At 37.5% G+C, this 20188-nt stretch overlaps 1 long non-coding RNA gene across 1 annotated transcript in view; it reads left to right on the top strand.

The window, feature by feature from the left end:
* LOC134853329 (uncharacterized) overlaps positions 1–10946 on the top strand; it is a 66134-nt gene extending 55188 nt beyond the window's left edge. Inside the window, exons 2-3 of the long non-coding RNA XR_010164346.1 lie at positions 2673–2931; positions 10562–10946. This is a non-coding gene — a long non-coding RNA (uncharacterized LOC134853329). The remainder of the gene's footprint in view (positions 1–2672; positions 2932–10561) is intronic.
* Positions 10947–20188: the final 9242 nt, after the last annotated feature.

Genomic DNA, 20188 nt, shown 5'->3' with positions numbered 1-20188 from the left:
AGTCATCGCACGATGGGATGCAGTGATAGATGCTGACCCACGAACCGGTAGACGATACTGTTAATAGTTTCACAATTCAAAACACATTTACAACCGTAACATCAGCGGATCAACAAGCACTGTATCAGCCACCTCAGCCAGAATATGATCCGACTGTTATTTCGACCAGCGGTTATTCTGACGAGGAATTCCAAATGTCAAACACTCAGGGGAGAAGGGCTTCGGAAGTAATGTACACGGATAAAGTCTGATCGTTCCTGCAGGCATCAGAAACTTCCATCCATCTGGCGACTCAGCTAGACAGATCAAATAGAGCTGTGGTGATTTTTTTTTGGTAGAAAATAGGAAAAGGGATTTTTATATAGTACACAAGGGTGTATAACGCTATAAAACGAGGCCTCCGTCGAAGAAACTATGGACCAGCAAAAATCAATTCGATCACTTCCTTTTCCCAGCTGGGGCGTCTTGGTGAGGATAGTCTTATGAGAGAGCTCCTTCAGTCAGGGTGGAAATGTCAGGGTGGAAATGTTATGAAATTTTATATCATAACCCTTTTGCTGCAAACTGGACACAGAGCTCCCTGGATAACAACGATTGTTAGAGAGCGAATGGGGAGTGGGGCATGCAATTTTTGGGACGTTCGGCAACGCCAGCTGGTCCAATTTTATCAACTTGTGGAAAGTTTACCTCGGTTGCTGAAGTTCGAAGGGGAAATTACGTATAGCGATTTGCTGATCCGAACGTCCATCATGGAGATGATATGCAAGCAGTACCCCGATCGATGGCGAGAAGGCGGGTCGCGCGATTAAATCATACATGAAACTGCTTACAAGTATAATTGGAGCCACTAATATATCCAAATATTTTTTGGTAAACTCCGTTTGGCAGTACGGATTACTTGGTTGAGTTTGTTAATAGGTTTTTGAAAAGCAATTTATTTTGGAGTCATCTATAGTGAACCATATTTTTTTCATATACAGTTTAGAGTTTGAAAACTTGTTATGAATACCAATTCGCAGTATGAATAGCTAAGTCCGCGCGTGTCTCATTTTTTTTTTCATTTTTTGCTCTTTGCCTTGTGAGGATCGTTCCTCGTGGCCTGCAGAGTTATCACTACTTCTCTGCACCATAGCTTGAATGGTCTGAAAACTGCTTTAAGGATCTGTAAAACGGTATTTATGCTATAATTGTTTTGCTATACTTTAAATGCAACACACTTGATGCAAACAACCGTATTTTGCTCAAGTAATTTCGCAATGAAACATAGAAAAAGGACAACAAAAAAACTAGTACACTATGCACAATATGAGATTCGTGCCTCAGAGTTTTCAAAGTTTTACTTGCTGTGCCAAATGATATTTATCAAATATGAAGTTCAACTACGATTTAGTACTTCCAATACTAAAATATTGTTAAACAGTCGGACGATTGAAAAAAATTCACATTTACTTAATTGACGATTTTCATTATGCATCCATGAGGGGTTATGCATACGGCGTTACACTTTTTGACTTTGCTGACAAGTGAGTTTATTGGCTGCGTTATAAACAGAATAATTACTTCATTCAAGGTTATTATCAAATTTTAAGACAGTTTTCAAAAAAAAGACGGACAAGTTCACAAAAGAATAGACATGCTGATAATAATGCTGTGTATCAACTTTCAACATAACCGGGTAAGCATATTGTTGTGTCGGAAAAAGGTTATATAGCTCTCGGTAGTATTCGTATAGAAGTCAAATTTGGGTTTATAGGCATGAGTATTCTTTTCCAAAAGTTCGGTAATTTTTTTTGAGTTTCCGGAAAATAATCACAGATAGACAGCTTTATTTTGAGGTAGACAAACTTTTAAAGTAATGATCAACGCTTTTGAATGACTTTTGAAAACTTTCTGATTTTTTTGCAGTTCGTTCGTTTCAATAAGAGAGCATCTGCGCCAATTCATACTATTTTTGAGTGTGATTTTTGGGGTTTTGACGCAATAAAAACAAAATATCTTTTCAAGCTCACCATTGAAAAGTCACCATCATACCAGCCGTACCTCTGAGAAACCTTAACTCAGTTTTATCAGAAGTTTTCGTCACTCAAAACTAGTCGAGTTCATCAGTGATCTTCTTCTGGGCTTGGTTTCAATTCATATAAAAATTATTGAGATGATTCATAAAACGTGAATTAACATACATTTCGATTCTCTGTGCGTGCTTTCAGCTCTAAGGAAAAAAGGTTTTATATTAATCAAGACATTTCTTAGTGTTGATATTGGACAAACACCGGCTTGACCATAATATATTTACTAATGATAGTTCCAGTGGAGTTATGAAGAGAACAGTCCCGTTTTCCTTAGCATCAGCTAAAAAGAGAATGAGGTTGTCCCAAAAAAACAGGGCCTGGTGATTAGATCTGAATTAGGGCCCCGAGAAAAGCAAAGTTTTGCGCTTGGACAATGGTATGGAAACTGTGGTGTTTATAAACCAGCTAGAGTACAAACCGGCTACCAAAAAATCTGGTTTTACAATTTTAGTTATGTAGCAATTATGTAACAGTTGTAACAATTATGTCATCCATATAAAATAAGTCCCTTTTCAGTTGGTTTGTATTTGGGCTGGTCCGGTTCAATTACACTCGGAAATTGTATTACTCGTATCTTTCTAAAACAGGGACGACGTTTTTTAGTTTACTGCCGGCGTAGCGGCTTCAGTGACAGGATCACACGAATGGCAGTGGCAAAACACGAAAACCAACGAGGACAGCAAAGGTTATTCCAATGAGGCATCACACGGTTTTGAATTCCAGGGTCCAGCAATCGGACTGATAATGGGCGTAGAAACGAGTTACGATCTACAACAGAGAGGAATGAAGGCTCAATACAAAGTAAAGTGTGTGAATAGATCTAACTCAGATCATGAAGAGATCTTTAAAAAGGATACACTAGGTCTTCTTTATGTTTTCTTTATTCAGTCTTATATATCTTAGGTTTCACTTTGGGGTCAAAATATTTGCAAACTTTCTTTTACGAGAGGGTATGAATACCCTCATTTTATTGTACTGTGGCACCCGAGTTATCACAGAAAAAAAAGAGCCCAATTGGGAGCTCATTTTGTAGTAAATTGATCTCAATCATCCCCTTCCATGGCAAACTGAGGTCCAAAAAAATTGGGTTTATTCAGCCCCTCTGTGGAAAAACGGGAACCAAACATAGCACACTTAAAAAATGTCAAGTAAAATTACCCTGAACGAGTTAAGGTAAAAAAATTAAGGTTATAATTTACCTTGAAAGGACCCTAACTTTACCTTAAAAATTATTAAGGTAAAATTTACATTAATGGAATTAAAGTAAATTACCCTAACTTAACCTTAACTTTAACTGAAAAAGTTAAGACTGATTTTAACTAAACAGGAATAAGGGAAAAGAGGACAAACATTGGATCTCGTAGCCAACCTATAAAAATTTCAATTCAACCTTTTAACGAATAAAGTTTTTCTACAGACAAAAAACTTAACAATCTAAATCAGACTTATTATTTTATCTTAACATTTCGTTAATTTTTTAAAATGAGCTTCTTGATTTATTAAAAAATTTGTTCTCATGGGAGTAAAGTCTTGCCGATAAAAGAAAAAGTTTTAATGCGAACCCTAGGTTATTAAATTGAAATAGTTCGTAAAAAGACCAAAAACGTTAACCTCATCCTTGTGTGGAAAACTGGACATCTAAAATATCACATCAGTAAAAATTTACCTACCCTTGTGTGGAATTTTTTAAACTAATTTCCTTTTCTTCACAATACGTTCAAGGATAAAAATTCAATCTCTTATGAAAAAATTTAAATGAACGTTTTTTTTAAAATCTCAAGTATAGTTTGAATTACAAATATATCCCCTAAAGAGCGAAAACGGGTGCGAGTTTTGCAGGCGGTCGATTTAGATCTCCGGAGCGGATCGTGACTGATGCGGATCGGGCTATTTTGTCTTTTCTGTAATTAAGGGTTTTAATACGAGCCAAAGGTTGGTGTCGCCTTGGAATACCTTCGTCAACGACCCACAATATACCCCCTGTTTTCAAAACAACGTCACTAACGGAGTGCCACTTACTGCGTTTTTTCAGGGCTGGCAATTAATCTAGAAGCCTACGATATCAAGTTGCGTTGGCGTAGCTGTGCACTCGCATCTCTTGCTTTCGATGGTTGAAGTGCTCCTGGAAAAAGAGAGAAGAGAAGCAAGAACCATTTTGGCCTTAAAAAACTGATTTGGAATTAACACATCAAAGTTATCGGGACTTGCACTTGCTGATGTTTACTGGTGTCTTACAACACCGAACGAGACTATCCGTCAACCACCGTGATACGGGGCTGCGGAGGGTTGAATTTCCCTTCAACTGCCTTTTTTCGCAAGGTCTGCCTGTGCCTGTGCGTTCCACGACAGAACAAAATTCAAGAGTTCTTTCTCGGCTCTCACGAAAAAAGTGCCGCCGTTATCGAACCAAATGACTGATGGAGTGCCGCGACGGGCAACGAATCTTTCGATTCCCATTACATGTGAGTTCGTGTCCATTGGTGTGTCAATTTCTCTAAGTGAATTACAGCTCGAAGATAGTCTAAGATCTGTTGCTGATAATGAAAGTGAATTTCCCTTGTAAGCAATTTTACAAGAATATGCCTTCCATTGAAGATTATTGAGTGTTTTGTGTCATATTATTGAGTGGTTTAAAAAAGCGGCGAATTGAACGAAAGGGGCATGTAGGATCAATAAACTGTGCATACTCAGCAATAACACTAGAATTTTTGACGGTTTTGTTGCTGGACAGGAGTAAATTTTCCTTCTCAAATCATTCCTTCTGGCGGTTTTTAACTCAGCCAGATTGGTTATTTTCTTAATTTTTGTGCGATAGTTTCGGTTTTTCGGAATCAGTCTGAGCAGAAAAATAACCACGCGCTGGAGTCTAGAACTGATTTCATCTCATGCAAATAAGATTGGTTGTTTTTGTTTATGCACAACGTTTGCAAAATTAGAGGTCTGCATTAAATGAGGCCTTCCTTGAGGTCACACGCAAGAGCAGTCAAGTTGAACATCTTTTACTGTTCATCTACTTTTTAAGTAACACTTACATTGATATACATTTTTTAAGTAATATCTTTTTTATGTACACCTTTGCTCGGCTTGAAGGGCTATTCGATATTTTCAAAAGATTGGGCCCGTTCACCCAGCTGCTCGTTTTTAAAGACTCCGATGAGATTCCTCTGGTTCCCGTATCAGCAGGTTTGTCCACCTGAGACGTGCAGCCAGTGATGTACGGCGTACTTTCCAGGTACTCTCCAACCCTGTTTATTACGCTTTATACTCATTTTTCCTAGCAATGTCAAACCAGAGTGCCAGGCGAAAAATTTTGTCTTGATTTCAATGAGTAGCTTATCAACGAACTGATGGCAAAAAATGCGCCACTTTTCATTCAGCAATAACCGAGCTCTTACGTTATAGGGACTACGAGACCTAAGGGGTCAGGAACAGAAGATAAAAAACCTACCACTGTTCGCTGTGATATTGACTTCTTAAGTTCACGGTTGAAATCACGGCTTACGGTTGATATGTTCCCATTTCAGACCAAGAACGTGTGAGGACTTATCTGCACAACATTGAATGTTCTTACTTCAATCCTGCTGAGCGCTTTCCTACAAGCCTAACTGATTATTAATTTTAGGTATCCTACTTATGAACTTGGCTGACTTAATGCCACCTATTGCTTAAGTCGTCCATATAAAATTTTGTGGGGACTGCGGTCGTTTCATCAGGAAATATCGCCTGAAAATCCATTGCAGTCCGTTGTATTGCATAATTCATAATTTGCACATAACTTGTAGCATCATCCCTTCAATATCAGCCGGTATGTTCAATTGAGGCCGACCAAAATGGAGGAGAACAAACAAAACTGTTTGCTGTATGTCGGGTTCTTTCAGCAACGATTTGCTTAATGATGAAAACGTGGAACTTAACCGCTTCAATAAGGACACACATCAATTTATCAAATTTTTTTGGGTTCAGCACGGGATGGTGAGAAAGGTAACAACCGCTTATGGTTCGGTTTGAATAAACATGCGGTGGAATGAGCAGAACGTATCCCTTACCCAAAAACTCTTCGACTCTTCGATAGTTTTTGAGTATTCATTCATAAAATTAAGTTCTTTTACAAGACGTTTTTGAGACAAAGACGAATAATAGTTGTCTGACAACATGACAGTGTCCTCTTCCCAGAAGATACTTACAGCGAATCTTCATCCATCATCGACTCTGCTTGAATCAAGAATTTTAGCCGCCCTCTTGTCCGCGGCGGAACGGGAATAGACCTGTTTATAGGATCTCTTTGACTCTATTTTTTACCATCGAGTGCTGTAACCGGCTAGTTCGGTATCGTCTGTTTTGTACATAAAACAAGAGGAAAGGAAATGTAGATGCCGGCATTGGGCCGCTCGAGGCCAATTCTATCCGAAGGCGGACAGCGACGGGCGAAGCGTTTGGATTAGCCTCACTCGTGAAATCTCTAAAGACCTGATTGCTTGAAGAGAGACTTGAACAATAAATAATTCTACATCGCCGTAACCATATACAATTGATTCAATCGGAGCGAGGTACAGGTACTTTTCCTAAAAAGCAGGGATGTTGATGGTATCGGTTACGACTTTAAGCTCATTCTTGATAGTTGCGGTTAATACGAATATGTATTAAAATCTATTGCAGTTCGAAGATACGTTCATCTGGCAACGGTCGTTGTGTTAATACCATTTACTGCGAGATCAAAATCTCTAACAGAATGATTTAGACGATTGACTATTTTAGCCAATATTCAGGATTAAATAGACGACGAGTCACACAAAGTTAAGCAATCATCACTGTGCGTGTCTACTCTAGTCGAAATGCCGACAAAACTGACAGCTTGGAAGCCCACAAATGGTCAAATAAAATCTAATTCGGGCCCTGATAAAGCGAGGACAAACGCTGATAGAACAAGATTTTTCAGCAAGAATTTACGTTCTCTCATGTTTGGTGGTATTTTTGCAAAAGCTTGATATAAGAAAGAAATGTTCTTTTTTAATCTTCATCATAATCAAGAGACATAAAAACGGTCACATGACTAGAAATGGTCATCAAAAAGCTGGTGATGTTCTCAGATTTTTGCAAATTGCGTTGCGTGAAACTTCATAACTTTTGAAGGTGGGCAGTAATCACGTTTTTTGGCTGGCCAAATTTCCCTCCTAAGTTTTCAGGGCTTCTTTAGGCATTCTTTCAGTATATACGAACTCTGCTATAGCTGACTTAACTTTTCCACTAGCTAGCGTTTTTAATTAAGATAACTTCACATCATCGCACAAAGTGGCTGCGTCTAGATTACTGAAAAACTGGCCGAACCATTCTTGCCGTTTTAGCGGGTTGCACTCGTACTGGGCCAGCTTCCAATTGAGATGAGGATCTTTCTTTGAGACTGGCAAACATTGATTTTAAGTCATCTAGTGCCAACGGCTTGTGGCTGAAGAGCTAGATGCAACGAAGACCATGTGTTGCCAGGGTTGGCAATAAAAAGTTTCTGCTGATATCCGTAATGTTTTCACCTGATGCGTAGTGATTGGGACGATGTGATGTGATTGGGATGCATTGTGTGAAGTGATGTTAAGATTTTGGCGTCATGGATAAAAAAACACCAACTGACGGGTTTTGTATTACTAACACCTATTATAGCAATGTTACATTGGGTGACTGCTGACATCCAATGGGACATTAGTGGCAAGTTCGCTTGACTATTAAGGACAGATTGTCAGCTGAATGGATTATTCACAGCCATTGGGTTGCTATACACATTATGTGGTACCAATTTTATCCGCAGACTAAATTTGCAGGTGTCTGGTATTGATAGGTATTGATTGGAGATTGTGGGCAAGTTTTCAACAGCTGGAGCTACGTCATTAATATTTTGTTGACAGGGATATGTTGTATGGAAGTCGAAGGATGTGGTACAGAGAAGTTACAACATACTGGAGTATTAGTAGCTACTATTACAGCTGGATTACAAAGAAAAACGATATAATATTCTTGTAAAGTGCAGCATTCTTTGAAATGGCAATGACTGCGTTTCGTGCTCAGGATCAGCGGATATAGCGTTCGTGATTCCGTTGCTATCGTTACACGAAACGGTTGGTCGAAAGAGGTGACCTTGTTGCTCACAACCAGGAAACTGATTGAGTGACAAAGGACTAGTAGAAGTTCCCGCTATGGACATATTTCTGTTTTGATTGGTACATTTTTCCATATTTATACCTGTGAGAAACTTCGATTAAGGTAGAATTACCTCTGATCGTTTTCGACTCTCTAGTCAACCCAATCGTTTACCCTTTCAGCTTTACGATCACCCGAAGAAGCTAGCTCGAGTTGCCGATTTTTTTCACTCGCTTCGAGATATTTAGTTTCAACCATATTATTTCCGTTCCAAGTCTTTCTAATGCTGTTGCTCTCCGATGATGGCTTTATGTTGTTTCAGTTTTAAGGTGGCCTCATGTTGTTTTTCGGTTTTTCCATTTCTCGCTTCGTCTTCGATAGAGGCCGTTCTTTGCGGCGCTCACTGGGAGTGAATGATTTTTTGAGTTTTGCTCATTGAACCCGGATTTCGCCGATTTTGATGAAGTTGCGGAACGACTACTTTTATTGACAAAAACCTCTGAAGCCGGATTAGATTCTATATATGCGAGAATTTAACCGGCTACTTCATCGTTTACTTCAACTATCCTATCCCACAATCCAGCCAACTCCGGTGATAAACTTCTAGGTTTATCTGCTTTATTAGCTTGTATCACAAGTTCATAGTTCTTATCTAATGCTTTTCGAGAACGGTTTTGCAAGATTCAATTACAGCTTTTGTTTTTCGTTTTCTAAAGGGCCCATCTATACTTTATTTTTTGCGACTGTGGAATATTTTATCAATCGTCGATCTGTCAACTGAGATTGTGCTGTCGTTTCTTATGTATTTGTACTCGCTCACTTTTAATCAATTGCTCAGTTTGTGAGATAAAAACCAATTATAATGAGATTCAAACTTTACTATCAATAAAATATAGTATGACGCAAAATTTGGAAAAGTACTTTACTCAACTCGTAGTTGCTGTGTAGCAGTTTTTTGTTTCTAATAGCTTGCCGCTTGCGTTTTTCTTGTTAAGGGGTATTTTTTTTTGAAATATTTTACATCAATTTCATGTTTTAACGCCTAAGACTCGTAAATTAATAATTTTTTATGATGAGTTTGTTTTTTCGTTACTTCTTTTCTCTTGCCTGTCAGAACAGATGTGAGCATCTTCTGTCGTCCCAGTGCAGTCTTCGGGTAGACCACAGTTGAAGCCTTCTGTCTGCAAGAAACAGCTGCTGTTCGCGTCTGCTCTTGAAAGCATTTGAGGAATAGAACTACTTCAACTTCGATTAAACTGTACTACTTCCGAAATTGTTGCTGCCCGGGTAATGTTGACGTCCGATTGAATAATCGCTTGTGAAAAATTGTCCGGGTCGACGGACCGAGTTATGATTCACTCTCGTATCTTTTAAGACTCTGGCTAAGAATTCTGCTTCAACATCTGTAAATTATCGGCAATTTTAAATAAATTATCATCAAATAAAAGACATCTGAAAAATAAGAAAAACGTTCTCCACAGTCTCGAAAATCTGCAAATTATTTTGATGGCAAATTAACTTTAATCGGACAAACCAGTTAATTCAAGGCCTTTTTCCTATCTTAGAAGATCGAATTTCAGCTTTAAATCTTTCGCGCCATATGACGTCATTGATTAAAGCGCAAACACGGTCTGTTTTATGACAAATTTAGACGTATTTTTTAAAATAGAAGTTTTAAAAATTCAGCGAAAATTTGTTTTTGGAAAAAATTTGCTTGAGCATAGAACTGACGTTGTGAAAAAATAATTATAAACTATTTTCCTAATTTCGTCAATGAATCAGCAGTTTGCGCTAAGAAAAAAAGTTTTTCAATGCCAACATATTTTGTGTAGTATTTATTTAATTTACATTTTTTTTGTCCTAAAAACAAACTAATTCTGAAAAATTGCTCTTATTAATTCTTCATAGTACAAAATTTTATCAAAAGCTTTTTTCAAAAATTCGAATAATGAACTTCTGTGACTAGTATTTTTTTTTGTAATGAGGTCAAACCGAAAGCTCTGCAAAATCACAAAGAAAGTCATTGAGATTAACGCTAGTTTTCTGTTTTCATATAACTTTACGTTACCAAACTGTGCACTGGATAGGCGCACAGTTTAGTTCTGTATGTTCCTGGATTGCAGAGACAAGTCTTTAAACATGTTAAAATTTTGTCGGAACGATCAAAGGAAAGTAAATAACAAAAAAAAAGAACAAAGAGAGCATCCTTGTTGCGGAATCCACTTACAACGCACAAAATGCACAGTTTGGCCTGGTAATGAATAGAATATGCTTAAACATAAACCTTTTTTTGAAAATTTCGAAACGAGAAGAAATTTTGAAATAAGAGATGATAGGATGTTAAAGAAGACCATATTGAATCAAAGTGGACGTGAAAGCTCACAAGGTGGGGCACACTCATTTCGAGAACAAAAAAATCAAGATTGAAAAGAAGATGTGTGATTTGCATGAGTCAGAGTTGCGTCAATGCGTCCGTGGCATCATAATATCTCCACATGAAACGCCTGGCTCTGCGATTGAAAAGATTAACTCCTGCCTCAATATACTTAGGCCAGAAAAATAATTTGTAACTGATATATTATATCATCTGCCCGACAAAACAAAAAGTATGGCTACAGAAGCTGATTTAAGGGAAGGGGCGACAAAACTCAAGACTTCCACCCCCTGCCAACCCAAAGGTTCCTCCTCTGGTACTTTTTCAGTCATCTGTTTTTGGCAGATGGACCCGAAAATCAAGTTTTTCTAAAGGCGCCTTTGGTGCCATTTTATACAAATTTTGAGCGCGCTCAAAATTTTCCAAATGTTGCTTAAAATGCTCTTTTTAGGCCAAATTTTTCAAAAGTTTGCCTACCGAGCAGATATTTTTTAAAATTAGGGTCTTTGTTATGAATTGTGAAATTCGAAAAAGTTTATTCGGTAACCTAAATCAAACATGTGACAGAAAGTTCCGATTTTTTGTTGAAAATACGCCCCTGGCTGGCTCTAACTTTTGAATTGTCAAGAAAATACATGATTGTATTGTAATCATTGAATGTATTCCATGTTGCTATCAATTCATTCGTAATCTGGTGATGTAACGCGCTATTTTGTAATTGGTTGAAAACTGAATTTATGTATCCAGTTTATGCTAAACAAGTATTGCTATTTGCTAGAGTGCTGATTTGAGGTAACCGGGCAAAACGTGGGGTAGATTTCTGAAATAATTTCAGAAATTTTGTCAACTTTTCTTTTGAGGTCGACCAAAATGATTTTATGAGCTCTCCCAAATTACTATAAAGACCCCATTTTGACCAAATTTTGGGAAAAAAACGCTCCCCTCTCAAAATTAGTATAATTTTGCGGCCAAGGCGCCTTTAGAAAAATTTTAGGTTCAATCAGCCAAAAATGGGTAACTCACAATAGTACAAAGGGAGGACCCTTTGGTCGGCTGTGGGTCGAATCCCTAAGGAGGAAAGGGAAGGCGTCCGCCCCGGCCCCCATCCCAAAATCGCTGGTGCTACAAAAATTACCATTTTTTGGTTTGAAAAATTAATTTTAAAGCGTTTGCTCAAAAAAATTGAGGTATTAGCATCTTAAAATTTGTTTGGCTAAATTAGAGGCCTGTATAGTTCTGTAAGCATTTGAACCGGCAGATCTGACTTAATTTACAATCGACTGAAAAACGAAAAAAAATCCGTTTGGCTGTAGAAAAATTGAAACCAGCTTTTTTGCAAAACAAGTTGCATCATAATAGTTCTGTTTTATTCTAAACAGATTTTTTCTCAATTTTTTGTCTAAATTCAATAACGTATGTTTGAGAAAAAAATTAAAGATTTTTTTTTCGTTTCGTCCGGATAGTTAAAATCAACGCTTTGTACTGTACTTTCATTCGTATTAACGGATTAGGACTAATTATTTGAAATCAATTATTTTGAAATCAAGTATTAACAATAAGGATTAATTATTTTTATTATTTGTAAAACGAAATCGGCTTTTCTCGCCATTTCGAACGATTTGTTAAAAACTGATTTTCATGCAGATTATTCAGAAAAAAACTCCATGCAATTATTCAGACAAGTGCTTGAGTATTACTTTATAAAATATTAATTAAGCAGTTCTTCGGTCCATGCATAAAACGCATTTCGGTCCATGCATAAGACTTCGGTTTCTAAAAAGCATTTTGTATACAAAAGTTATTAGTACATTGTATCGCTTTGGAATTTATATCTGAGTAGAATAGATTGTTTCGAAATAGGTTTTCAAAAAAGATCTTACGGGTTAAGGCCTGCAACTTTTCTGAAACGTTTTAAAGGTGCACCAAAGGAAAAGTCTCGATCCTGAAATAAGGTTTTAAAAACTCAAAAATGTGGTGTATTGCATAGTTATTGTGGATGTCTGAAAGTTAGTAGCAATAACAATATGGTCAAAGCTTCAATTCTGGAATATGAAGGTAATAATTCTACCGAACTGATCCAGAACAACAGTCAAATGCCCAGCTCTTATTTGATTTCTTAAACTGGCTTAAAGAAGACTTGTACCGAGCTAGTTCTCTAATGGCTATATAAGTTGAAATATGAGACAAGATGAGGGGTCAGTAAACTAGTGGGACTGACTTTAAACCTTGGGGTCGTTGAAAATCAATCCCCACCCCTGCAAAAAATAATACATCTGCCCCTGTTCACCTTGTTTAGGTTTTCATTGGTTTTATAATGGCTCATAAAAATGTAAAATATGTTCCAAAAAGTTACACTAGTATAATAAGACTAAGCGATAGAATCAATTTTTCAACAATTAGTTCTCGGAAGGCTCAACACTCAAAATATTTCACTGATTTAAATTTAGATTAGATCGTTTTTATCTCAAAAATCGACGTTGACTGCGCTCAAAAAAATTGGTTTCGGCTCCTTATGAAATTGATTAGAGTCTTTTACCTACATATACTTTTTGAAATAAGAAATGGAGGTTCAAAAACGACAAAAAAATTTAAGAACCATTCAAGCAACTCATGTTCTCCAAGGTAGGGCGACAATTCGTAACTGCCGACAATTCGTAACTGGCGACAATTCGTAACTGCCGACAATTCGTAACTGGCGACAATTCGTAACTGGCGACAATTCGTAACTGCCGACAATTCGTAACTGGCGACAATTCGTAACTGCCGACAATTCGTAACTGGCGACAATTCGTAACTGCCGACAATTCGTAACTGGCGACAATTCGTAACTGGCGACAATTCGTAACTGCCGACAATTCGTAACTGGCGACAATTCGTAACTGCCGACAATTCGTAACTGGCGACAATTCGTAACTGCCGACAATTCGTAACTGGCGACAATTCGTAACTGCCGACAATTCGTAACTGGCGACAATTCGTAACTGCCGACAATTCGTAACTGGCGACAATTCGTAACTGGCGACAATTCGTAACTGCCGACAATTCGTAACTGGCGACAATTCGTAACTGCCGACAATTCGTAACTGGCGACAATTCGTAACTGCCGACAATTCGTAACTGGCGACAATTCGTAACTGCCGACAATTCGTAACTGGCGACAATTCGTAACTGCCGACAATTCGTAACTGGCGACAATTCGTAACTGGCGACAATTCGTAACTGCCGACAATTCGTAACTGGCGACAATTCGTAACTGCCGACAATTCGTAACTGCCGACAATTCGTAACTGGCGGTAATTCGTAACTGGCGACAATTCGTAACTGGCGACAATTCGTAACTGCCGACAATTCGTAACTGCCGACAATTCGAAACTGGCGACAATTCGTAACTGCCGACAATTCGTAACTGCCGACAATTCGTAACTGGCGACAATTCGTAACTGGCGACAATTCGTAACTGCCGACAATTCGTAACTGGCGACAATTCGTAACTGCCGACAATTCGTAACTGGCGACAATTCGTAACAAGCGACATTTCGTAACTGGCGGCAATTCGTAACAAGCGACAATTCGTAACAATGCAATTACCCTTAACTTTGAATTTAGAAGACAAATTGTTTCAGCAAGTGAGACGATTAAAGTCACTCATTTTTTCTACAAAAAAGCCCTGAAGTTGCCCTTTTTATCCCCCTTTTTTTGCTTTTTGCTAATGAGAGACGTCCTTTCATGGTTACCTCCCCCCTCGATATTTACGACAATTGTTTTTTTTTAATACTGACGGGCGTGGGGTTATCCTTGAAGGGACTTGTCTCGCTTAATTAAAGCATCAGAAATTATCCCAAAATTATCAAAAAAACAATTATGCGCAACCCAATGACCAACTGAAAAATCGTTTTTCGTCATGTTTTAGAATGTAAAGAAAACCAGGCGATAACCATATTTATTCCACAAACCATGTTTTCTATAGCACAAATTTTTATAGTTTTTTATAACTTCAAACCACCTACTATGTTTTTTTAAGCTTGTAACTCGATTTAAAACTAAACAGCAGCCAAAGCAGCTGCAAGCTTAACAAAATTTTAGATGAGCATGTTTTTCGCCTCTTGCATTATTCACAGTCTACGAATTGAAGTGAAGCGGTCTCTTTATATCAAAGATTAGCTCTAAAAAAAGACCGATGCCGAAGAGTTTATAAAAGTGATAGACGTGTGCGGGATTATACCATTGGACCAAATAGGTACATAATCACCTATGTATCGCCCGGGTATTTTCTGGCAAGACAGCATGCGTTTACACTTGAAGTATGTTGTCAAAAAAAAGGTAAATAAAAGGGCAGTTCGGTTGGTTGAAAGTAAAAAATAGTTAAGTATACTGACTGGTTGGAGTAAAAAAACAGTAAAAAAGAACATAAATAAGGTCAACTTATCTGCCAGCTTTTAACCTTTCTGGTGAATGAGTTTTTTTGGACACCGTGCCAAGGTAATTATGGTGAACGACACCTTAGGGGGCATCCGAAGACTCGGGTGGAAGCCACGACGAGGTTGTGGCGTATTCGGAAGCAGATAAAGAGGTGGTGGAAGTGTGCGCCAGACCTGAACTTCAACCTTCACTTATTTAGATCAAATTTGTTTGGGTCATTTGAGTAACTAACCGTGTTCTAATCCATTGAGTACAAGTTAGAACTTTTTGTAGTAAATTTAACTGGTAATTGTACTCAAACGCGTTTCCACTCTATGTTATCCAGCGTTGTCTGCTGCTTCATTTATTTAGCCAGTTGAGCGGAATCGATTAGAGTGAATAAGGCGTCGCATATTCAGCCATTTAGTCTACTGGTTAGGTGACGGGCCCAGTGAAAAGAGGGTAGATGGTTCGAATTTTGCTCTAGCCACGAATATTGTTCTTTTTTTTGCATTAAAAAATATATCCTTTAGAAGTAAAAGCTAGTGTGGGGAGTACTATAGTTCTATACTTTTTAATATTATCAATAAGTTATGTGTTTAGTTAAACTTCAATTAAGGTGTGTCATTTCTGTACTAACTTCGAATTTTGAATTTTATTCTCTTTCAAACGTTCAAGTCGGCATCCTAATTTAGGAAATTAAATGTTTTCAAAATGTCTCAAATCGGTTTCCTTTCAAATATGTTTTTGATCATTGGATTCCGCATAATTATATTGTCGACAAGATAAGTTTTGCTGATCGATTAACTAATTAAGTGAGACAAGTCCCTTCAAGTAACAATCCCTCCTCATCATTTTAAGCAATTGTTTTAAATGCTGAGGAGGGGTAGATAAAATAGAAGGTGGTTCTGAGCCAGGGGGAGGTTTTTAGAATGAAAAGAGGACTTAAGGGAAATTGAGAGATTATAAAATTGTTTCATTTGCCTACACATGTCATGTAAACTGAAGTTAGAGGGAATTGTTTTTTTTTTTTAAATTTAGAGGTGATTTTCACAAGAAAATCGACAAAAAACATGTGACGAAAATTGGGTGCGATACTTGTGCAAACAGCTAAAAGTGCTTGTGGAATCCAGTGACGAAAAGACATACTGAGTGCGGAATCCACTGAAAATTGTGGAATCCAGTAACAAATAGAGAATCTAGCGATAGTTTGCTGCAACTTACTTCAACTGTAAGAACTCATTTGTCTGCAGAATCCGGATTGTCACCTAAGTACATCACAGTGACGATTCACCAAAAAAAAATGCACCAAAAACTTGAGCTTGACATCGTAAGGCAGCTTGTTATTTTTTGCGGATTTGGCATGTTGTTTGCGAATTCCGCGTTTGGTGCGACGTTCGCAATTTTTGCGCATCACAGTAAATTATAACTACATTTTGAAACGAAATTAATTTGTTGGTCGTGGAACTCGTAAACTCTTTGCCATTGTTGCTGATTCCACATTTTGACGACGATATCTTTGTGCGGTTTGACATTGTGAGTTATAACTGAAGTGTATAACTCATAGAGTAATTTCGGATAGGGTACACCGTCTGCTCGTCACGCTATCTTATTTTCGGCCGGATAGATTCGTGCAACTTCTTAGTCTAATACCGATCCTAATCTTACTCTTATACTATCTAGTCTCAGGTTGTTTAACTAGTCTCTGCTAGGCTCAATAGATCTAGGGTATACTGGTTTATTGCGGCTGCTGAAGTACTCGGGAGAGTTCAACTAGTTTCTAAGTTAAATTCAAATCTCTCTGGTGCTGAAACTACAAGTAATTTCAGCACTTACAAATAAGTGGATTGTTAGTTAGATGGATCATGATTGGTTAATATTAAATACTTTACATTGGTAAAATGTCTAATTTATCCAATCATAAAATGTAGTTTAGATCAGGTTCCACCCATCCGGGTTTTACAGAGTTTTTTAGAATAGTTTTTCTGCAATTCGAAGATGGATGATGGACGTTGGTATTTGGTGAACATCTTATTTCTTCTGGGTTTTCTTAACAGAGAAGTCCCAGATTCAATCATTGTGTCTTCTCAAGACAACGACTGGGTTTTCGCAACAAACTCAAATCTGATTTCAGAATGGTTGGCTATGTCAGGTTTTTCTGTTTCATTGGTGAGAACTTCTTTGTGTTTGACCTTGTCTGGGAATGGCGTGTAGATTGTGCTTGGTGGGGATGCCTGGTTACTCGGATCTGTACGTATACTTGAACATCGAGGTGGTCATTGGTCTAGTTCAATGAAGTCCTTTTCTGCGAAGTCAAGTCGTACTCTAAATCCTTTGAGTTGTGATTGTGGGCGGCATATTGATTGTAGTTGGCCATTCTTTCTCGAGTGTAGTAGGGTCGTTTTGTGTTTTGTCTTTGGATGTTCGTCCTTGGTGTTGTATTCTGATCTATGGATTGCATAATGTAATTTACATTTTATAAAACTTTTATTAGTTTAATATTTTTTAATTATGATTTTAGTTAGTTGTTTTCACAAAAGCTTTTTGTTTTAGTTCAGTTATTTTGAAGAGTTACTCACCCTTGAGTAGCTCTTATTAAAAATAGGAGTGTGGTCACAAAGCGTGGATGTAGCACGGTGGGTTAGGCCGGCTATAGAGCATGCTCAGGACGTCCTTCCTGGTGGGTTAGGCCAGGAGTGGGAGTATGATTGCATGCGGTTTTTGTGAGAGGTCCTGTTATGTGACAACGTTTTATGTTGGGTTTGTTGTGGTTTTTCTTATGTTTTGTTGGTTGTGTCCTTTTTTCAAAAATCAAATTGTTTGTGGTATGGGTTTGTCTTTCGACTTTTTTGTGTTTTATTATTTCTTTCTTAGACTTTATAATAGTCTTCAAAAGAATAAATTATCCAGTTTTAAACTGGGTTAATCCGGTTTGGGTACCGTTGGTTTCCTTTTCTTAGTCATGCTGTTATGCTATGTGTTGTGGTGTTTAGTAAGCTGCATTGGTTAGTTTTGTTTAGTATATAATTCCTTTCCAACCGGGTTAAAGGAAAGTTTGAAACGTGTTATCTTGTGTTAGAGTTATCGAGTGTGAAAGCTTGAAACTGAAATTCATTATTTTAAACAATTCTTCGTGGGCGAGCTGTGCGAGTTTGGATAGAATTCTTGTGCGAGTGAATGAAAATATCAAAAGGTTAGTACTGCTTTTGCTTCTTATGAATTTACTACATAGAATTTTAATTTTACTGCTAGTTGTTGGGGGAAATTAAGTTACAAATTTTCATCATTATTAGATTTACTGCTGGTGGGGGAAAAATTTATAAATTAATTTACTGCATTGGTATTATATTTATTTAATTGTTGGTGCAAGAATTTAATAGGGTCTTAAACAGTTTTGAAGAAGTTTGCTATTTTTTATTTGTCGTTTGTGAATTTTTCAGATGATCTAGGATGAAGGCTAAAATTCTAAAGAAAACATGGATAAAGAATGGTGAGTTTCTAATATTTGAATTAATTAGTAATATGTATAATTCATACTTACCTGTTAGTCGTCGGGGAAGAAACCGTGGGGGAAAATGTCGTGGATGAGATCTGAAGTTGTTAGTAGTTTGGCTAATATGCGGATGATATTTTTAGTTTGAAGCAGTGGCCAAAGCAATTGAAGTGCCTTAATGGTGGTTAGTTCTTCAGTGCCAACTGCAAATTCATAAGGTGTGTTTTGGATTAGATTATATAATTTGTGGTTGAATTTAGTGTTATGGATGAATTCTAAAATGGGGATTTCTATAGGTTGTACAAACTCGTGTGGAATGAGGAAGGGTCGGGATTCTTCTGCGTTGAAGGTCTTGGTGATGGGACAAAAGATATACATTTGGGTTATGGGATCATAATTTCGAAGAATACCATGAAGGTTAGTATCTTTAATGCAATATGTGAAGTTAAGAAAGAATGGTGAGGTGTATTTGGAATTGATGAATTGAAAACGATGGTGTGGTTGTCTGGAGGGAGTGTGTAGGTCAAAGTGATTTTGGATGAAACGATAATAAGTATATGTGTGTGTTTGTTTAGTGCGCAACATAATATCGTGTGAGCAGTGCAAATCTCTTTCATGTGGTGCAAGGAAATGAAAGGTTAGTGAAAAGATTTAAAAGCGTTCTTTAAAACTTTCGTAGGCTTGCGTGTCTGTTAGTGCTTCTGAGATAATGTGGTCAAACTTGCGATCGAAGATATTTAGTGTAAATATATATGGTGTTTTAATGAAAAATTTCTCGGTGATTTGTGGGTTAGCGAAGCGATCGTCGTCTAAGAATTGATCTTGGTTAGTTCTGATGATGTTATGATCGTAATATTCTAGTGTATATTCATTAGCTCGGAGTGCAGTGTGTGTTTTTAGTGATTTTTTGTATCCAATGTAAGTAAATTATCTAGGTGTTAGTGGTGTAGTGAGTCGATATAGCATGTCCTTATTTCGTTCTATATCGATATGAGTGTTAGATAAAGGTAAGCAAAGGGGATTTGTAAAATGATAATATGAGGTCCAAGGAAGGGTAGGCATTAAAACGTATTCGTCTACAAAGTTACGTGTCTCGTTAGTGTCATGAGGGGTGTTTAAGGTGTATTGTGGAAATGAGGGTAAGGTGATAGCTAAAAATTCTTTTGTGTTAGTGTGTTGTGGATGGTTGATGTATTCACGGGCTGTTCCTGGTTTCGCTGGGAAAGGATGGTTGGGGAACTTCCTTTTAAAAGTGCGGTAAGCTCTATTAGTGTTGAGTGAAGATACAGTAGTTGTGGATGATGGTGCTAATGAATCAGTATAAATTGAAGAGGGTGTAGGAGTAGGAGGGTTGGATGAATCTATTGTGGATGAGATTTGGTTTATGGTTGGGGTGTCAAGGTGATAGGATTGTTGTTGTAGGGTAATGAAATTATCTAGTTCTGGGGAGATTCGGGGGGTGTCTGAAGAATGAGATGATTGGTTTGAGTGAAGTGAGGAGTAGGTTGGAGTGACTTGGGAAGCATAAGAGGGTGTAGAATTGGTTGGGTCAGGGTTATTTGGTAGTATGGGTTGAAAAGGGGGTTGGGAAAAATTTAAGGGATTGGTGTGAAAATTATTTGATGGAGATGGTTCAGAGTCGGCAAATTCATCGGGGGTTTCAATATTCGGGTTATTGAGTTGTGAGATGGAGTATAAAACTGAGATGTGTGAATTAGTATCAGAATT

Source organism: Symsagittifera roscoffensis, chromosome 8 (assembly GCF_963678635.1).
Source record: "Symsagittifera roscoffensis chromosome 8, txSymRosc1.1, whole genome shotgun sequence".
NCBI classification, from domain to species: Eukaryota; Metazoa; Xenacoelomorpha; order Acoela; family Convolutidae; genus Symsagittifera; species Symsagittifera roscoffensis.
Note: the sequence above shows the minus strand (reverse complement) of the source record. Positions and strands in the feature narration are given on the sequence as shown.